This window comes from Balaenoptera borealis (genome assembly GCF_965194805.1).
Source record: "Balaenoptera borealis genome assembly, chromosome: 10".
In the NCBI taxonomy this organism is placed as follows: domain Eukaryota; kingdom Metazoa; phylum Chordata; class Mammalia; order Artiodactyla; family Balaenopteridae; genus Balaenoptera; species Balaenoptera borealis.
This window is the reverse complement of record NC_138874.1, coordinates 9928271-9945025: the sequence shown is the minus strand read 5'-3', so window position 1 is coordinate 9945025 and position 16755 is coordinate 9928271. Positions and strand designations below refer to the sequence as shown.

The following is a 16755-nucleotide window of genomic DNA, read 5'->3' as shown; positions in this document are numbered from 1 at the left end:
CCATATGTTTGAAATACAGGAAACTTGTGTGGGAGAGGGGAGAAGATACTACGAACTGAGCTTGTTCAGATCAACAGAATTCTCTTTAAGGAATAAGCTAGTTAAGGCATATCGGTTGCATTAAATTATACAACATTTAAGCAAGCACATGTCTGTTAATCTAGGTTTTACCCTGTAAATTTTTGGTCATACTACATATGTTAAGTAATAACCATCAGAATGATTCCCAACTACAGACTTAAGACAGAAAGTTTATTAGGATACTATTTACATACCAAAAATTTTTTTCTTCTTGCAAGTAGTTTGTTTTCTTTTTTTTTAATTGAAGTATAGTTGATTTACAACATTATATTAGTTTCAGGTGTACAGCATAGTGATTTAATATTTTTATAGACTATTCTCCATTTAAAGTTATTATAAAATAATGGCTATATTTTCCTGTGCTGTACAATATATCCTTGTTGCTTATCCATTTTATTATGTATATTTTTATTAATATAAGCATCTTTACAACCTATGTTATAGTAGATAATAAATATTCTCTTGAGAAAATTGAAGTAAAATTTGATAGTCATTGAATATGAAAAATTAAAATATATTTTGTGGGCTTATTTTTATAAAATTCTTGGAATTTAAAATGAGAGTTAGGGGGGACTTCCCTGGCAGTCCAGTGGTTAAGACTTCGCCTTCCAATGCAGGGGGTGCGGGTTCGATCCCTGGTTGGGGAGCTAAGATCCCACATGTCTCGGGGCCGAAAAAACCAAAACAAAACATAAAACAGAAGCAATACTGTAACCAATTCAATAAAGACTTTAAAAATGGTCCACATCAAAAAAATAAATAAAATAAAATGAGAGTTAGGAAAGGTTGTGACACTTTAACAAAGCTCTAAATTAAACAGCTGAATCAGAGATCTGTTAAAAACCACTTCAGCAATAAGATAAATCTTTTGCGCACAATCCCGTAATTACTGATAAGTCACGACACTTGAGGAGGATGCTCAACTTCCATTTAATCAATAACTTCAGCAGGAATTAGAACAGTTGTTTTAGACTAGAGCGGTTGTTTGAGCTCAGGCCCTTCTTGACAAATACTGAACTTGACTTTCTGAATTCTGCTTTAAAGAATATCTGATTGGAAGTCAGGATGTCACACACACATCCTTATGAAGTTTGGACTGTGGCCTCCAGCTCCTTAGATACTAATGTGGTCTCATGAAAAAAATGTCATTAAGCCATTGAACTCCGCCAGACCCTACAGAGTCTGAGTAACTCCCCCAGACCCCCTGGGGAACTGAACTGACAGTTCCAATTTGGACTGCTAACAACACAGCTGGCCGCACCGCATCCCCCCCCAGTACCCTGTCAGGCAAGGGGAGAAGGTGTGCCTGCACCGCCAAGCCATCTGAGGTGCCTCTGATGGTCTGGGGAAAGGGCTCCGAAAGTAGGGTAGCAGCATGTGAGGCAAACAGTAGGCCAGCTAAGCTTGATGAGGTAATCGCAGCACCTCCCCAAACCTTCTTCCCGGGCTTCTCCCACAACGCCACTCTCAGGTATACTGTAGATTAAACAGCCTTATGGATATAAATACCTCATATAACGTTGTCTATAAGGGCAAATCGTTTACAGTCTGAATAACTATCTTAGACATGAACCTTTGGAACACAACCATTTATAAGAAGTAACTGCCATCCTTAAAGTTTTTTTAACTAACACTGAAGTAAGTAACAAGTTGACTGCCAGTAAAGGAAAACTGCCATGGAGTTTACATTTTATGAATTATTTGAGAATGAAAATCTATTAGAGAATCAACACACAGAGAGTTAAATGATCTTAGTACCTCCTCAGAATTTTATAGATAAGAACCCTAAGGCAGATGGAGGTTAAGAGATTTCCCAAAAGTCATAGGGCTTCACACCTGGGTCTTCAGATCCTGTCCAATGTTCTTCCTAATACTGCATGAAATTTTTGAGAGACTTCTCACAGCCCAACTATGTCTTTTAGAATGCTACCTGTCAGAGCATTTTAGTGATTAGGTCTGGCACTAAGTGCAACTGTAATTAGGCAGTAACCCTGCCTGTCTGTCTGTCCTCCAGGCAATATATCCTGCCACCCTAGTCTTCTACAGGTTCATGTTATCCTTTTCCATATGCTTCCCCATTTCTCATTTACATCAAGAAGTGACCTGAAAAAAAGAAAATTCTGCTCCTCCTAGAAACAAGTATTTACATTTTAACAAGAAGTAACACCTTCAGCTCTAGCCAGGATTGTAACATAAGAGGGGTAAAAGTTGGCTCTGACCTAGGTGTTCCATATTAAAAACATAGGACTATATATATATAGCGGCCATCAAGCAAGCCACCGAGGATAAGAAAATAACTACAGTGTGATGGGGTGCACTGTGGGAGGGGGGCAGGGGACTGGTCATTTTGGTTTGCTGGGTCATACTCCCTTCTTTGGTATGTTATTTGGTATATTCTAAGCTGACTGAGTTTTCTTCACACTGATGCTTGAGTGGAGAGAAGGTGTAAGGATTCTTTTCTCTTTAGGTTTGGTTTTTCATATAAACTCTAAAGGGACTTCGCAGTACAGAATGTTTGACGCAGTCAGTTCCAAAGGGTCTAGGGCGGGATGGGGAGAAAGGTTGTGTCCAACTGGACTCTGCCAGAAATGAATGCACGAATGACGAATGCCCCGGAATCTCTGGAAAGTAGATTGCTACCTAAGTTCTAGTCCTTTCCTAAAACCACTTAATAGGGTTCTATTACATAAACAGTAGGATTTTTATTCTCTTTACCTTGTCAGTTTACAATTCAATGAAATAAGTATATGTGCACTGCTTTCTGTCTCTGTTGCCAATGGCTTCTCAGCTGGCTGTAGCTTTCAAAAAAATTCCCTAATCAAAACAGGACTTCTTCAAGGCTTGGGGGGAAAAAGTTCTTTTATCTCAGTCCTTGGGAGAGTTTTGTATGCAGTAGCCTGGACCCAGGTGATAGGTTGGTTTGAAGCCTTTTTGTTTTTATTTCTGCTGTATCAAAGCCAAGAACCATCAAATGAATGATGAAAATGGAAGAATGAAAGGTGATTCAACCCTCTTCTTGACTTTGCTCCTCCATTCTCCAATAGAAAATGATAGTTAGAGAACTTTTAATCTCGCTTGAAATCACTGCCTGGTTGTGAATGATTCTTAACTGCTCATTTTCCTTGGGAGCTCCTAGGTCTTTCTCACCTTAGAAAGTAGCCCAGGCCTGCCAGCCGAGTGCAAGGAAGCTGGAACAGCCGGAACCTTCCTTCTCTGTGCACCCACCTGCTGAGGCTGTTTCCGAAGTGCTCTCGGCTGGTGTGGGAGCTCGCTGCTCCTGGCACACGTGCCTTCCCCACTGTCCCCACACCTCCAAGCGCTCTTGCTGCCTATGGCTGATATGTCATGGAAGAAGGCAATGCACCGAATGGGACACAACTTGAAAACACGTGGAAAGGAGAGCGGAAAGGACTTGGACCACGTGAGGTCACGCTTCATGCCCTGATGGTTCAGAATTTTACACCTGTTTGTAAAACTTAGCTCTTGGTGGGAAAAGCAGAAAATTTAAAAATGTTTCGAGAAGCTTAAAAATATATATATAGGACCATAATAATCCTTAACTAGTAAATATGGAAGAAAATGTTTATACTGTTCCTACTTTTATTCTGTATTATGCATTTAGGCTAAGTCAAAGTACAAAAATGTGTTGAATGAAATATTTTCAAATTATGTAGAATTGTGTAGGCTGTTCAAATAAAACTCAATAAAATGATCTGGCGGGGGAAGGATCGAAATCTAAGAAAGCAATGGCTCCAGAAAAGTGCACATACTATTTTTTTCACACTTCAGGGAGCCAACAAATACCACCGCCTGTTTCCCTCCCCTTCCCCAAACCGGTGAAGTCTTGATTCTTGCTTTCCTTCACAGCTGCTTTGAAACCAGTGATTGGCCCAAAGAGGAGAGGTCATCCTGGCTCCTTGTATGACAAAACTGGCCAGGAAATAAAGGAAACCCAGGAACAGTGTAGCAAGGCAGAATTTTAAAAGAAATTCTGAGGAAGTCACACCCAAACGTATTAAACTTAAGCCCTTCAACAAGCAGTTCATTTTCTCTAAACCAAACAAATTGGGCAACCAGATAACTCAGAAGAACCTGTGTTTGATCCTGAACACCATAAAAGCATGGAAATTCTGAGACACTGTGGTTATAGCAAGGCTGCACTAAAAGGAACTCTGAAGGCCCATCCAGGTAAAGCATCTCCCCTGGCTTTACATCCCTACTAGAAGGAATTGTGCTAGAAGTTTTATACTGAATAGTTCATCCATCTTCATAATAGATCTCTAGATTTTCACAGAATGATAATGATGATGATACACCTAACACCCACCAAGATCAACTACTACACAGCAGGTACTTCTGTAAGCACTCTCCTAGAGTGGCTGGTTTAATCCTCACAACCATCTCGTAAGTACAAATATTGATATATCCCTACTTGTCACGTGTTGGAAACTGAAGCACATGAGGTTAGGTAACTGCTCAAGGTCACAGAGATTCAAGTGTCAGAAGCAGGATTCAGACCCAGGCCATCTCTCTGTACTCTGTATACAAATGTCTATTCTCCAAAACAGTGACTCCTACCTCCATCAAACCAGCTCTTCCTTCCTCACTCCTATTTCAGTTAATGGCCTCTACCCAGTCACTCCGGGAAAAAGAAAAAAACAAAAACAAAAACAGAATAGCACTTCGTCCGGGGCCTAGTCAATTTTTCCTCTTGACAGCTTGCTGGTTCACCTCTGCATCTGTTACTTGCTACCTCTATGACCCTGGGTACTTGACTTCCTCTAAATCTCAGTTTCTTATCTATAAAACTGAGTTCCTAAGGGCACCTCAAGTTGTTGTGAATATTAAAACTAAATGAGACAGCGCTGGGCCCGGCAGATTGTCGGAAGATCAATAATTAGTAGCTATTATGATCATCATCTTGAGTCTGGTCCTTCCCCTCTAAACTTACGCTTAAGCATTCTCCGGCCCTCATCTCTCTCACGTGCCATACCAGCAACCTCTTATTTGGTCACCGAGTCTGGTCTATTTTCCATTCACTTCAAATTCTACAACAGCTAAAAATGTCAGCCACATTCCTTAAAAATCATAAATGACACTCCAATTCCTAGGGAATAAGATTATCATGCTATGGGATTATCATGCTATGGGATTCCCTTCCCCATCTAACCTTTTTAATCTCTCAACACATCCCAAAACACACTGTACTACCCCATAATTCCTCCTAAGGGTACATACTTTCTCAACACCATTTCACTGTTGTTGCTGTTGTTTTTTTAAAAATCCTGTTGCTGCTGCTACAGAAATTCCCATTGATTCCCAATTACTTTTCTACATGCCTTAATCCTAGGACTCACCACATTGCATTACAGAATTATATTGTTTCTTTCAAAGCTTGATTATACTTTCCTTAAGAAGGGAAATCAGGTCTTATTTGTTTAAAAAAAAATCATTTGTGCCTGACACACTGTCACAAATGGGAAGAGCTCAATAAATTAAAACCAATTCATTTAATACTAACTTTGATAGGAAACATTTTGTAATTCAAATTCCTTTAGGAAATCTTCCCACAGCTAAAGCATGGAGAAATCAACAGGCACGTTTACAAAAGTCTTTCTCCATTCCACAGCAAGAATTTGATGTATTAAGGAAGTGCTACAGAAACACCTAAAAACCTTACCAAAATTTTTTGATTATTAAAAACAAAAAACTTCAGCAATAAAATCTTGAATGTTTATTCTTCCTATGTTAAAGAGTATAATTCAGAGTTTACAGTTTCAAAGTTCTTTCAAATCAGTAGTAGACATGATGGTTTTCCATACCTCCCAAAGAAACACTAAAAAACATCTTGGAGCCTTATCCTAAAGGTGAAATGAAAAAATAAAAAATAATTTATAGAGCAACATCATAATGATCCACAGTTTTTAATATATACTTTGCATACGGTAAAAGAGTCTGCAAAATAAGTTTCAGAAATACTGAACGTAGATATTTACAAGCTTTAAAGACCCCTTGCAAATGTACATAGTACTAGTTTCCTCATTCCTCTGTAATTCTTACAGACACAATGAAAATTCGCTTCCCTTCTAAAGAAGAAGATTTAGCTGAGGCAATTATAGACAAATGTGTTTACTGTTAAAAAAACATTTCACACCAAGAAAAATAACAGTGAGACCAAACTGAGATCCAGTTGTTTCATCTATTGTTCTCTAACCATTCAAGAAGATAGACAGACAGCAGGAAAGAAAGGCACAGGGGTTGGGAGTGATAGAGAACAGAAATAAAACAGGAATATGTACTAAACACTTCCTGAGCGAATGCATTTCAAATTCAACCTACACTTAATATTTTTTTTCGACCACATTGGTATCATTACAATCTAGTTTCTATCACTGTGATCTATATGTAGACACGTGCAAAGAAAATGGTTAAAGTTAGAAATAAACTACACACTAGAAACCAAACCCTTCTGTTTTCCATGTTGTATAAGGCATCTTTTGGCTATGGGATTACTTTCTCAAAATGCATTAAAATGTTCAAGAAGTTGGTGGTATAGGAGAAAGAATACTAGACTGAAAGTCAAGAGACATTCGGTTTTCTGTTTTGCCTCAAACTCTTTAGCATCTCAGGCAAAGTGCTTAACCTTTCTGATCCCCATTCTTCTTATACATATTTAAACAAAAACAAAAGTAGATGATCTCTAAATATTTTTTAGGCTATGGACTTTTGTGACAGTACAACAGTCAGAAAATAGCAATATAGTAATAGTCATACAGTAATAGTAAACGTCAAGATTAATTTAGGATTAAAATTACACATTCTAAATGTTTCCTTAAATTGTGCATAATCAGGTTTTGTCAAAACCACTGAGATTTTCTTTTGAGGTTTTATTTTAAAAAAAATAAGGTGTAGAAAAAAATAAATATATTTCAGTAGTGTGGAACGTATGACTGTAGAAATATTCTCCAAAATATTTAAATAAAGCTAACAGAAAAACAAGAACAGTTATCAGCATTACTGTCTTTGGAAGCATCATTAAGAGGAAATCCAGAAAATGGCAAAGGATTTTAATATTTAATAGACTAAAATAAAAATAAAGTCATAGTGCATTAAAGGTTCAGATAAGCAAATATCAATAAGCAGTATAAGAGTGAGCTGATGAATATAAACAGCTGTCCTACAATTCACAGCAGTAAAACCTCCTTTTACCATTGGTGAGGATACACTGAATTTTGTACTTCAATGAATGAATATCCAGAAGCAATAACAATGAATGCACTTTATGAACTGATAAACATGTTTTGCTGGCCTTTCAAATAAAGCACCTAGTTATAATAAAGGAGGAAATCATTCTCACCATTGTTTTAATTTTATACTCATTAAACTTTGTATAATAATTATCCTGTTGAAATAATATCTATGCAATTATGACTATTACTCTTCCATCTAAGGAACCAAGACAAGTGAACTACAAAACTTAAGAATTCCACTGCAGCAAATCACATTTTGATCAGAGTAATTTTAAAGAGGGAAGAGAAAGGAAAAAATTAATATACTATTATTGCCCTTTAAAAGTTCATAATATAAAACAAGCATATAGATTGGAATTCACTTTTGCTAAATAGAAATTACCAAGAGCAGTGAATTCAGCCAAGAATCAAATGCTACAACAACAGAAAATTTAAATATATTTAACCAGAATATATTTCCGATGTACAAAGACACAGTTAACTTTTAAAAAGAAGGAAGTATAAGGACAAATCCCTAGAAAATGCAAACCCATCCCAACAACAATCTTGGGGGTGGAACATGGTTAAACCATTCCAAAAAAACAGGCTTAAAAGTAGAGGAAAAGGGACTTCCCTGGTGGTCCAGTGGTCAAGACTCCACACTGCCAATGCAGGGGGCCCGGGTTCGATCCCTGGTCAGGGAACTAGATCCTACATGCCGCAACTAAAGATCCTGCATGCCATGACTAAAGATCCTGCATGCTACAACTAAAGATCCTGTGTGCCGCAACTAAAGATCCCTCATGCCACAACTAAGACACGGCACAGCCAAATAAATAAATAAATACTAAATAAAAATAAAAGTCTTTAAAAAAAAAAAGTAGCGGAAAAAACAGAATCCTAGAGTTAGTCCACAACCTAGATGTCACTTTCCAATATTTCACCCAAATTAGGACTTTGATCCCTTCAATAAACACTCCCCACCCATTCCAGCTTCTGACAAATTATAGTCATTATGAAGTTTGTCTTTCTTGATCTAAAATGTTCCTTCCTCTTACTTTCACTCTTTTGATTACTACAAAATTACTGACTAGACAATATTAGGAGGCACAGCTTGGACTTCCATCTCCTTCTCAGTTTTTAACCCCTCATCTCCTTTGGCTTCTTCACTGCCTACATTTAAAAAGAAAAGAAGTCCTGGTGACACCTTCCTCTTTCAAGATTACTCAGGGTAATCTGCACTGGAAGTAGTCTTCTCACTTCCCCTCCACCTCTCTGTGCACTGCAGTGTGGCTTTTGCCCACACTGCTCTACCAGAACTACTCAGGTCAAGACCAATCCAACAGATATGTTCCAGTCCTTACCTCATTTGACCTCTGTGAGGAACATGAAGCATATGAGACTATTAATCATTCACTTCTTTTTTTCTTTAATATTTATTTATCTAGGCTGCGCTGGGTCTTAGTTGTGGCGCGCGGTCTTCTTAGTTGCGGCATGCGTGCGGGATCTAGTTCCCTGACCAGGGATCGAACCCAGGCCCCCTGCATTGCGAGCACAGAGTCTTACCCACTGGATCACCAGGGAAGTCCCAATCACTCACTTCTTAAATCTCTCTTCTCTGACTTGGAAGATGCCAAATCTCTTTTGGTTTTCCTCCTGCCCCTCTGACCACTCCTGTCTCCTTGGCGGGATGCTTCTTTGCCAGCTCCTTCATGTAGGTGAGCCTCTGCATTTTCCCCTCCACCTCACTTCCCTTTGTGTTCTGTGACAATATCATCCACTGCTAAGGTTTCAGGTACCATCTATATATTAATGTCCTCCAAATTTTCATCTAGAGATGAATTCATAACTTCTTTCAGACCCTTATAGAACAAGCCATGCCCAGAGCATTCTGGAGCAGTATTATGGGGCTAGAGAATAATCTTAGGCTAGTAAGCTCCATTCACATCCCTCAAATTTAAGGCTCAATTCATTCCTTCTGAACATCCACAACCCCTTTCCAGGGCGACAGGTCCTCTGGTTATCCATGACTGATATGATTAAACATCTCTATTTCCCCAGGACAGTCCTAGTTTATGCTTCTTGTCCCAGAGTAATTATTAATGACATTCTTTTCATTTTCGAAATAACACCTGTTTGGTCAATACATTATATAATCACCCTACCTGCCATCATCCTTTCTGATTTTTCATTCACAGCTGGATGAGTCCTCCCCCTCCCCCTGAATTCTTTACTCCCTTACCATTAGGACCCCTAGTTCTGTTGCTAAGAAACTTCCCTATATCCTCTACCTTCACACAGGAAGATCACTTCATCTCCTCCTCTTAATAAACCCCTATACACACACAGATCCCAGGCCAGAGGACAAGTCAGTACTATCCTGGTTTCCCAAGGTGATTTGCACATTATTATTATCCCATTTCATCTACTTTTAATGTTATATTATAACCATATTTAAAGTTAACACGACCGACCTTTGAGTCATTCATCTGCATTTACTGAGAATTTCGTGATACAACTCCTTTCTTCCTCTCCACACAAGATCTGTTATTCTGGGGGCTTCACTATCCATAAGAAAAATTAATGCCAACACACTGGGATTTAGAGCACTCCGACTTCCTTTCCTTCAGTGACCCCTACTTTGCAGAAGGCCAGCATGGTTTCAATAGCTGGGCATAAGGGCTATGGGGCTAGAAAGACTCAGGTACTTCCTGTGTGCCTTGGGGAAAATTACTTAACCTCACTGAGCCCCAGTTTCCTCATTTGTAAAATGGAGCTCCTACTATGTACCTCACAGGATGGTTGTGAAAAATAAGTATGATAACCTACGGGAAGCATTCAGTATAGTGACTAGTATACAGTACTCAATAAACAGTAGCTTTTATTAATATTACTATTGTTGTAATTAGCACTATTGATCTTAGCTACTCACCACCATCGGTCGTACTTTGGCCCTTATCATCACCTGCAATTGCTCCAACTCCAGAATCTTAAATTTAGGACTCTCACATCACATTTTTCTGTCTCTAGTTCTTCACTTCCATTAATCCTACAGCTTACTCACTGGGATGCTTCATCCTCTTCATTCTCCACATTCATCAGCCCTGTCTTGGCTTCGCTTTCTTCCTTAATCAAGCAGGATACCTAAGGTTCAGCCCTTCAATCAACCACCTCACTACCACCCGCAATCCCCTGACTTCACAGCACCCCGACCCAAGTTTTCCATCATACCTTCCCTTCCAATCCCCTTCCCGGTTCAGCCTATTTGCCTTTTGCTCTGTTATGGGGAGCTGCTGGAGAAAACTGCTTCAGCACTGACAACCGCTTCCTACATTTGTGATTGCAGGGGTGTTAAACAGTATCAGCAATTAGGTCACTGGTCCCTGGTCAAGGCCGTTTTCCAATCACAATGGTAAATTTTCTTTTCCCCTCAAAATTACCCCATCCACGCTCTTCCTTCTCAATCTCAGCAGATAACCTTGCTTCACAGAGACAACTGATGCTATCCTGGATACTTATCTATAAATCTGTATCTGTATCTACTCCCTATTTCCTTTTCTTTTTTTTTAAAGGAATATGCATCACTGCTTTTCTTCAGGATAACCCTTTCACCTGTGCTCTTGTTCCCAACCCTTCCACTTCCTCTGAGATTATGTCTAATTACCTTCCTTCTCTTGTGACTTCAATTTTCTCACCTCTTCAATGGCCCCCTTCCTTCAGTCCACTAAAGTATCCTTATCTCTTACATTTTTAAAGAAAAACAAACCTTCCCTGATCACACCTCCCCACTCAAGCTTCTACCCACTGTCCTCCCTTCTTTACCAAAAGTATTTGAAAGAATATATTTACTGAATGAAGACTTTTTTTATTTGGTTCAGACTTCTCTCCTGAGCTTCAGACCTACATATGTTAAAATTTTTAATTATATGTGACTCATTCCAGATTCAGTTCCAAGAAAGAAAACAGCTACTTCCACCAAACTGATGTGAACTGATGAATTTCACATCTCCCCATCTACTCCTCCACTTGTATTTTTATTTATTTATTTTTATAAATTTATTTATTTATTTATTTATTTTTGGCTGCGTTGGGTCTTTGTTGCTGCGCATGGACTTTCTCTAGTTGCGGCGAGCGGGGGCTACTCTTCGTTGTGGTGCACGGGCTTCTTACTGCAGTTGCTTCTCTTGTTGCAGAGCACGGGCTCTAGGCGTGCGGGCTTCAGTAGTTGTGACACACAGGCTCAGTAGTTGTGGCTCGCGGGCTCTAGGGCGCAGGCTCAGTAGTTGTGGCACACGGGCCTAGTTGCTCCGCGGCATGTGGGATCTTCCCAGACCAGGGCTCAAACCCGTGTCTTCTGCATTGGCAGGCGGATTCTTAACCAGTGCGCCACCAGGGAAGCCTCATTTGTATTTTTAGAATTAAGATCAATTACCAGCATCACCATTCCCCCAGACAATCTAGAATCCTTAAAGCTCACTTTGATTCCTCCCTCAACTTTCCCCCATATCTAAGCAATTCCTTTCTAAAATCTCCCATATCTGTCCCTTTTGTGTCTCCCCAGGACTCTTACTGTTGAGGCCCTCCTCACCTAACAGTATTTCACAGGGGGGATGACGTGAGGGTTAAGTGAGATGATAAATGGGAATGCACTCTGTAAGATGTGAGGTGCTTACAAAGATTATTTAATATTATTATATCTTTGGCAAAGTGAGCATGAGGTTAGCATAATACAACGTGTTCTTTAAAAACCAACTCTGCATCTTAGTAATCAGTGCTTTTTTTTCTAATCACAAATCACAAAGCATCTGTTTGGCAATCTGGTCTACAGTTTTTCTAGGAATCAGTCAGTGTCAAGATGTTTAATGTATAGCTTCTGGGCTTCACCTCCCCACACATTTTTTAATTTAAAATATGCAATTCTTCAGGTTTCTGGCAAAAATCTTCTATTCTCTTTACTTTTTAAAGACAAGCAGCAGTAGTTGTAGAAGTATGTGTAGTACTCTACCTTATCATTCATCTATTTCTTCCACTCTTCTAAAGTGGCTAGAAGTTCTCTTATTTCCTGGTCTATCTTGAGTTTCAACTTCAAAGAATCATATTTGAATGGAATAGTGACTAGTCTTTTGGAAAATTGTTTGATTCCTTTCTTGGCTAATTAAGATGGTTACACTTTAAGCATTACTCTTTCGTATTATTGGATAAGATTTTTCTTTGTTTTTGTTTTTGTTTTCCTTTTCCCAGAAGTTAGATTTGGAGAGCATTCAAAACTTCCAAATATCTCAATTACTGTAAAACAAAGTCAGGAGAATTAAGAGGCACAGGACAAACACTGCTGAGAAGCAATAGCAAAAGAAAGTAGTATCAAAGAGGATACAGCATCCCTATCAACTCTAAGATCAGTTTATAGCCATTTATCGAACAGATTTTTACATACTTTCATGACACATTTAGGTTAAAAATCCATTTAAAAATATTAGCATATTACCTAGTTTCTTAAAATGTAAGGGGGGCGGCTTCCCTGGTGGCGCAGTGGTTGAGAATCTGCCTGCCAATGCAGGAGACACGGGTTCGAGCCCTGGTCTGGGAAGATCCCACATGCCGCGGAGCAACTAGGCCCGTGTGCCACAACTGCTGAGCCTGCGCGTCTGGAGCCTGTGTCCCGCAACAAGAGAGGCCACGACAGTGAGAGGCCCGCGCACCGCGATGAAGAGGGGCCCCCACTTGCCACAACTAGAGAAAGCCCTCGCACAGAAATGAAGACCCAACACAGCCATAAATAAATAAATTTAAAAATAAAAAAAAAATTAAAAAATAATTAAAAAATAAAGGCAGAAAAACATTTAAAAAAAAATGTAAGGGGCAGCCTTAAATTCTAAGAGCTTGATATATTTTTCATACAAGTTTTACAGGTCAAATTCTATTGCTCCAAATACTGCATAATTTGATGAAAAAGATCTCCATTTAACATGTGATGGCCCATTTATTTCAAGCCATCTTTAATGAAACAGAAGAATTAGGATAATCCCTGTATATTACTATTAGTAAAGTATTAAAAATATAGGTCATTACCATTCTCATTTTGCAAATGGCCAAGTGAAGCCACATTTGACAACAAGATTTCTGAGGCTTAAAAAAAAGTTCTTGAACTTAAGCCAGGCATCTAAATATAATTCAGAAAAAGATTAATCAGATGAAGGTGTTCAAGTTAGATACAACACTCTGAAATTCTGGATTATATGGCTTTCTCTGCAAATGAAACTAACAAACAGATGCTCTAAGTGCAAGCAAATAAAAGCAAAGCTACATTTGGTGAAAAAAATGATTAGGCTGGTCCAAATGGCTAAAAAGAAAATGAGCGTGAAAAAACGTTGGGAGTTCATGGTTGAAAATATTAAACCCCTGTTATAGCCAGGATAACATAAAAAGTGTCTTCAATACGAAGTCACTAGTGTCTACTACTACTAATCTCCACTTGGAGTCTAATTTCATTATTTTCTAACCAACTCCTAACCTTCTCCCCACCAAATTGCTCCTCTCATAAACCTCATCTCGGTATATGTCTACTCCATCTTTCTAATTGCTCAGGACAAAAATTTTGGTGTCCTTTAAGTCTCCTGTTGACCCTACCCTCAATTTGTCCAGAAATCAACCACTCCACCAATTCCTCTCTGGTCCAAGGTACATCCTCTCTGGCCTGGATTATGGCAAGCGTCCTGGAATTGATATCCCTGCTTCTGCCCAACCCCTCACCCTACCCCAGACAAAATCTATTCTCCATCCAGCCACCAGAGTGACCCTTTTAAAAGGCAAGTCTGATTATATCCCTTCTCTATTCAAAAGTGTGAGCCACCTTCTCACTCAGAGTGGAAGCCCAAGTCCTTACACAATCTGATTCCCCATTCCCACTTACCGCTCTCCTTCATTTCTACTACTCTTACTTTGCTCACTCCACCACAGCCAAATCAGCCTCTCTGCTGCCCTCAAACGTACCCAGTCCACTCCTGCCTCTAAGCTTTTTGCAAGTGCCTTTCTTTCTGCTTGAACACTCTTCCCTCAGAGAGGTACACGGATTACCCTCTCACTTCCCTTTGGTCTTGGGCTCAAATGTCATCTTCCCTAGGAAGTTTTCCCTGGCTACCTCTAGTTAAAACTGCAAGTCTCACAGAGGACAGATTTGTGGTTGCCAAGGCGGAGGGGATGGAGTGGGAGTTTGGGATTAGCAGATGTAAGCTATTATATGGAATGGATAAACAAGGTCCTACTGTAGAGCACAGAGAAATATATTCAGTATCCTATGATTAACCACAATGGAAAAGAATATTTTAAAAAAAGAATGTGTGTATGTATATATATATATATAAATAACTGAATCACTTTGCTGTATAGCAGAAATTAATACAACATTGTAAATCAACTATCAAAATATACTTCAATAAAATAAAATAAAATAAAACTGCAAGTCTCTCCCTCTTCCCTGCTTTTTCTCCATAGTCCTTAATACCATCTGACATAGCACATATTTTGTTTATCATCTGCGATTCCTCACTAATGTAAGTTCCATGTAGGAGGGGATATTTATCTGTTTAGGAAACTGTCTTGCACACAGTAGGTGCTCAAAAAATATTTACTATATTCATGTACAATTTTATAGTTTACAAATTGCTTTCATGTGAATTAAATTATATAGCAACTCATTTTCTCCTTATGCTCCCCCCCTTCTCCAAATTCTCCAACCTTTGCAGTAACAATGTGGATGACAACAAAGCTATCAGAAAAGTTGCTGGCTACTTGCAAAGCTCTTTAAAACAGATCCCCCATAGTAATTAACTACATTTATAAAATGAAAGCTCAGAGTCAACATCTTTATTAGCATAAGGTTCCTGGGTATGGAAGTTTAAAGTAACAGAGCAGAACAGCCAAGGATCATCAGGAAGACAAGCCCAATTCAGTTTGTCCTATCAGTCTGCTAAACAAACCCTAAGGAAAGTGCAAGCTGAATTCAATATTCGAGGAAACACTGGTCTGAATTCAACACCGACGTATTCAACACGAGATTCAACTCCTTTAAAATGTTCTATCTGCTTAAAGCAACCTCATCAACTACCAAGTGCTGTTACTAGGTGTGTATGGTCTGCTGAGCATATAGGGAATGTTTTGTTTTGTTTAACCTGGCAAGACTCAGAGCTAGGAAGCGTTTTTTAAAGCCTCTGAGCTTACCCACTCCGCCACTAAGCAACCCGTTGGCCTCCACACTGTGGTGCCCGGGGTCTCCATGGGTTGTTTCCCATACAGTTTAATCCCACCAGAGGCCAACGGGCATCTCAGCCAAGGCTCCAATGATGCCCGGGACAGACGGCAGATGTCTCAGAGGATCCTCTGGAGAGTCTCTCGCCCGGGCAAGGGATGTTACAGGCAGGAGAAGAGCAGCGGACCAAGGCGCACGGGGGAGATGACAGGTGGGTGAGCAACCGCCGGGCAAGATCGTAAAGAGCGACCCGCAGAGTGGTGGCGCGGAAACTGTCAACTCCAGCCGTCAACCTGCCAGTGTGGGCCCGGCCGGGTGCAGGTTGTGCCGCGGCACAGGATAATAAATACAATCAAGATCGCAGCAAATCGCCCCCAGCCTGCTTGACCTCCGCCCTCCAAGCGCCAGGAAATAAAGTTAGTGGCTGGTGGCCGCGCGCCCACCGCAAAGGTCCGGAGAGGCCGGGCAGTGCTCCTGCCCTCGGCTCAGTTGCTGTCAGAGGCGGCCCGGGCACAGCAGGGAGACGTCCCGGAGCCGGACAGAAACCCCGGGCCGGCGCGTCGGGCCGAGTCCCCCGCGCCCTCAGCCCGGCCGCCGCGACCCCCATCCCGGGCTGACTGCTACCCGCCCCCCGCGCCAACCGCCTTCCCTCCAGGCCACCGATTGGGTCCGGGACCCCTAGCCCTCTGCCGGCATCGCCGGGCCCGGGGGCCGCCTTTACCTGCTCTCTGGCCGCCGTCGCCGCCGCGCGCTCCGTCTCACCGGGAAAATCCCGAGTCGTCGCAGCTGCCGCTGCCGCCACCGCCGCCGCGAACTCCCCACCCCCGCCCCCTCAGGTAACCCAGGAAACCGGGAACACCACCCCCTCCCTCCCCCCGTCCGGCCCCAGACCCGCTCGCCTGCGCCTGCGCACTTGCCCGCCGGACGCGTCCCGAGCCCCGCCCCTCGCCGGTAGGGCAGCGCCAGCGTCGCAGGCGTGATACGTAGAGCACGGGAGCCAATGAGGAAGGGAGGAGGGCGGGCCGAGCCCCTGGGCTGGGGCCGTGGGGTTCCTCCCGGCGCGAGGGAGGCTCGCCTAGTCCTCACTCTCCAAGGGGCTTGCGACGAGGCTGCGTCGCCCCCTAGGGTGAGCCTGCTCAGTTTGAAAAGCACCAAGCACATGCGCAGCGTACTCTTTCTCTGTTCAACACAGACTGTCAT

General features: G+C 41.1%; 1 protein-coding gene across 3 annotated transcripts in view; it reads right to left on the bottom strand.

Annotated features, from left to right (window-relative positions):
* LYST (lysosomal trafficking regulator) overlaps window positions 1-16412 on the bottom strand; it is a 188797-nt gene extending 172385 nt beyond the window's left edge. For all 3 annotated transcript variants that reach the window (XM_082407545.1, XM_082407547.1, XM_082407546.1), the window contains exon 1: window positions 16277-16412. The gene's annotated coding sequence lies outside the window, so the exon portion shown is untranslated. The remainder of the gene's footprint in view (window positions 1-16276) is intronic.
* Between the last annotated feature and the right edge of the window lie 343 nt (window positions 16413-16755).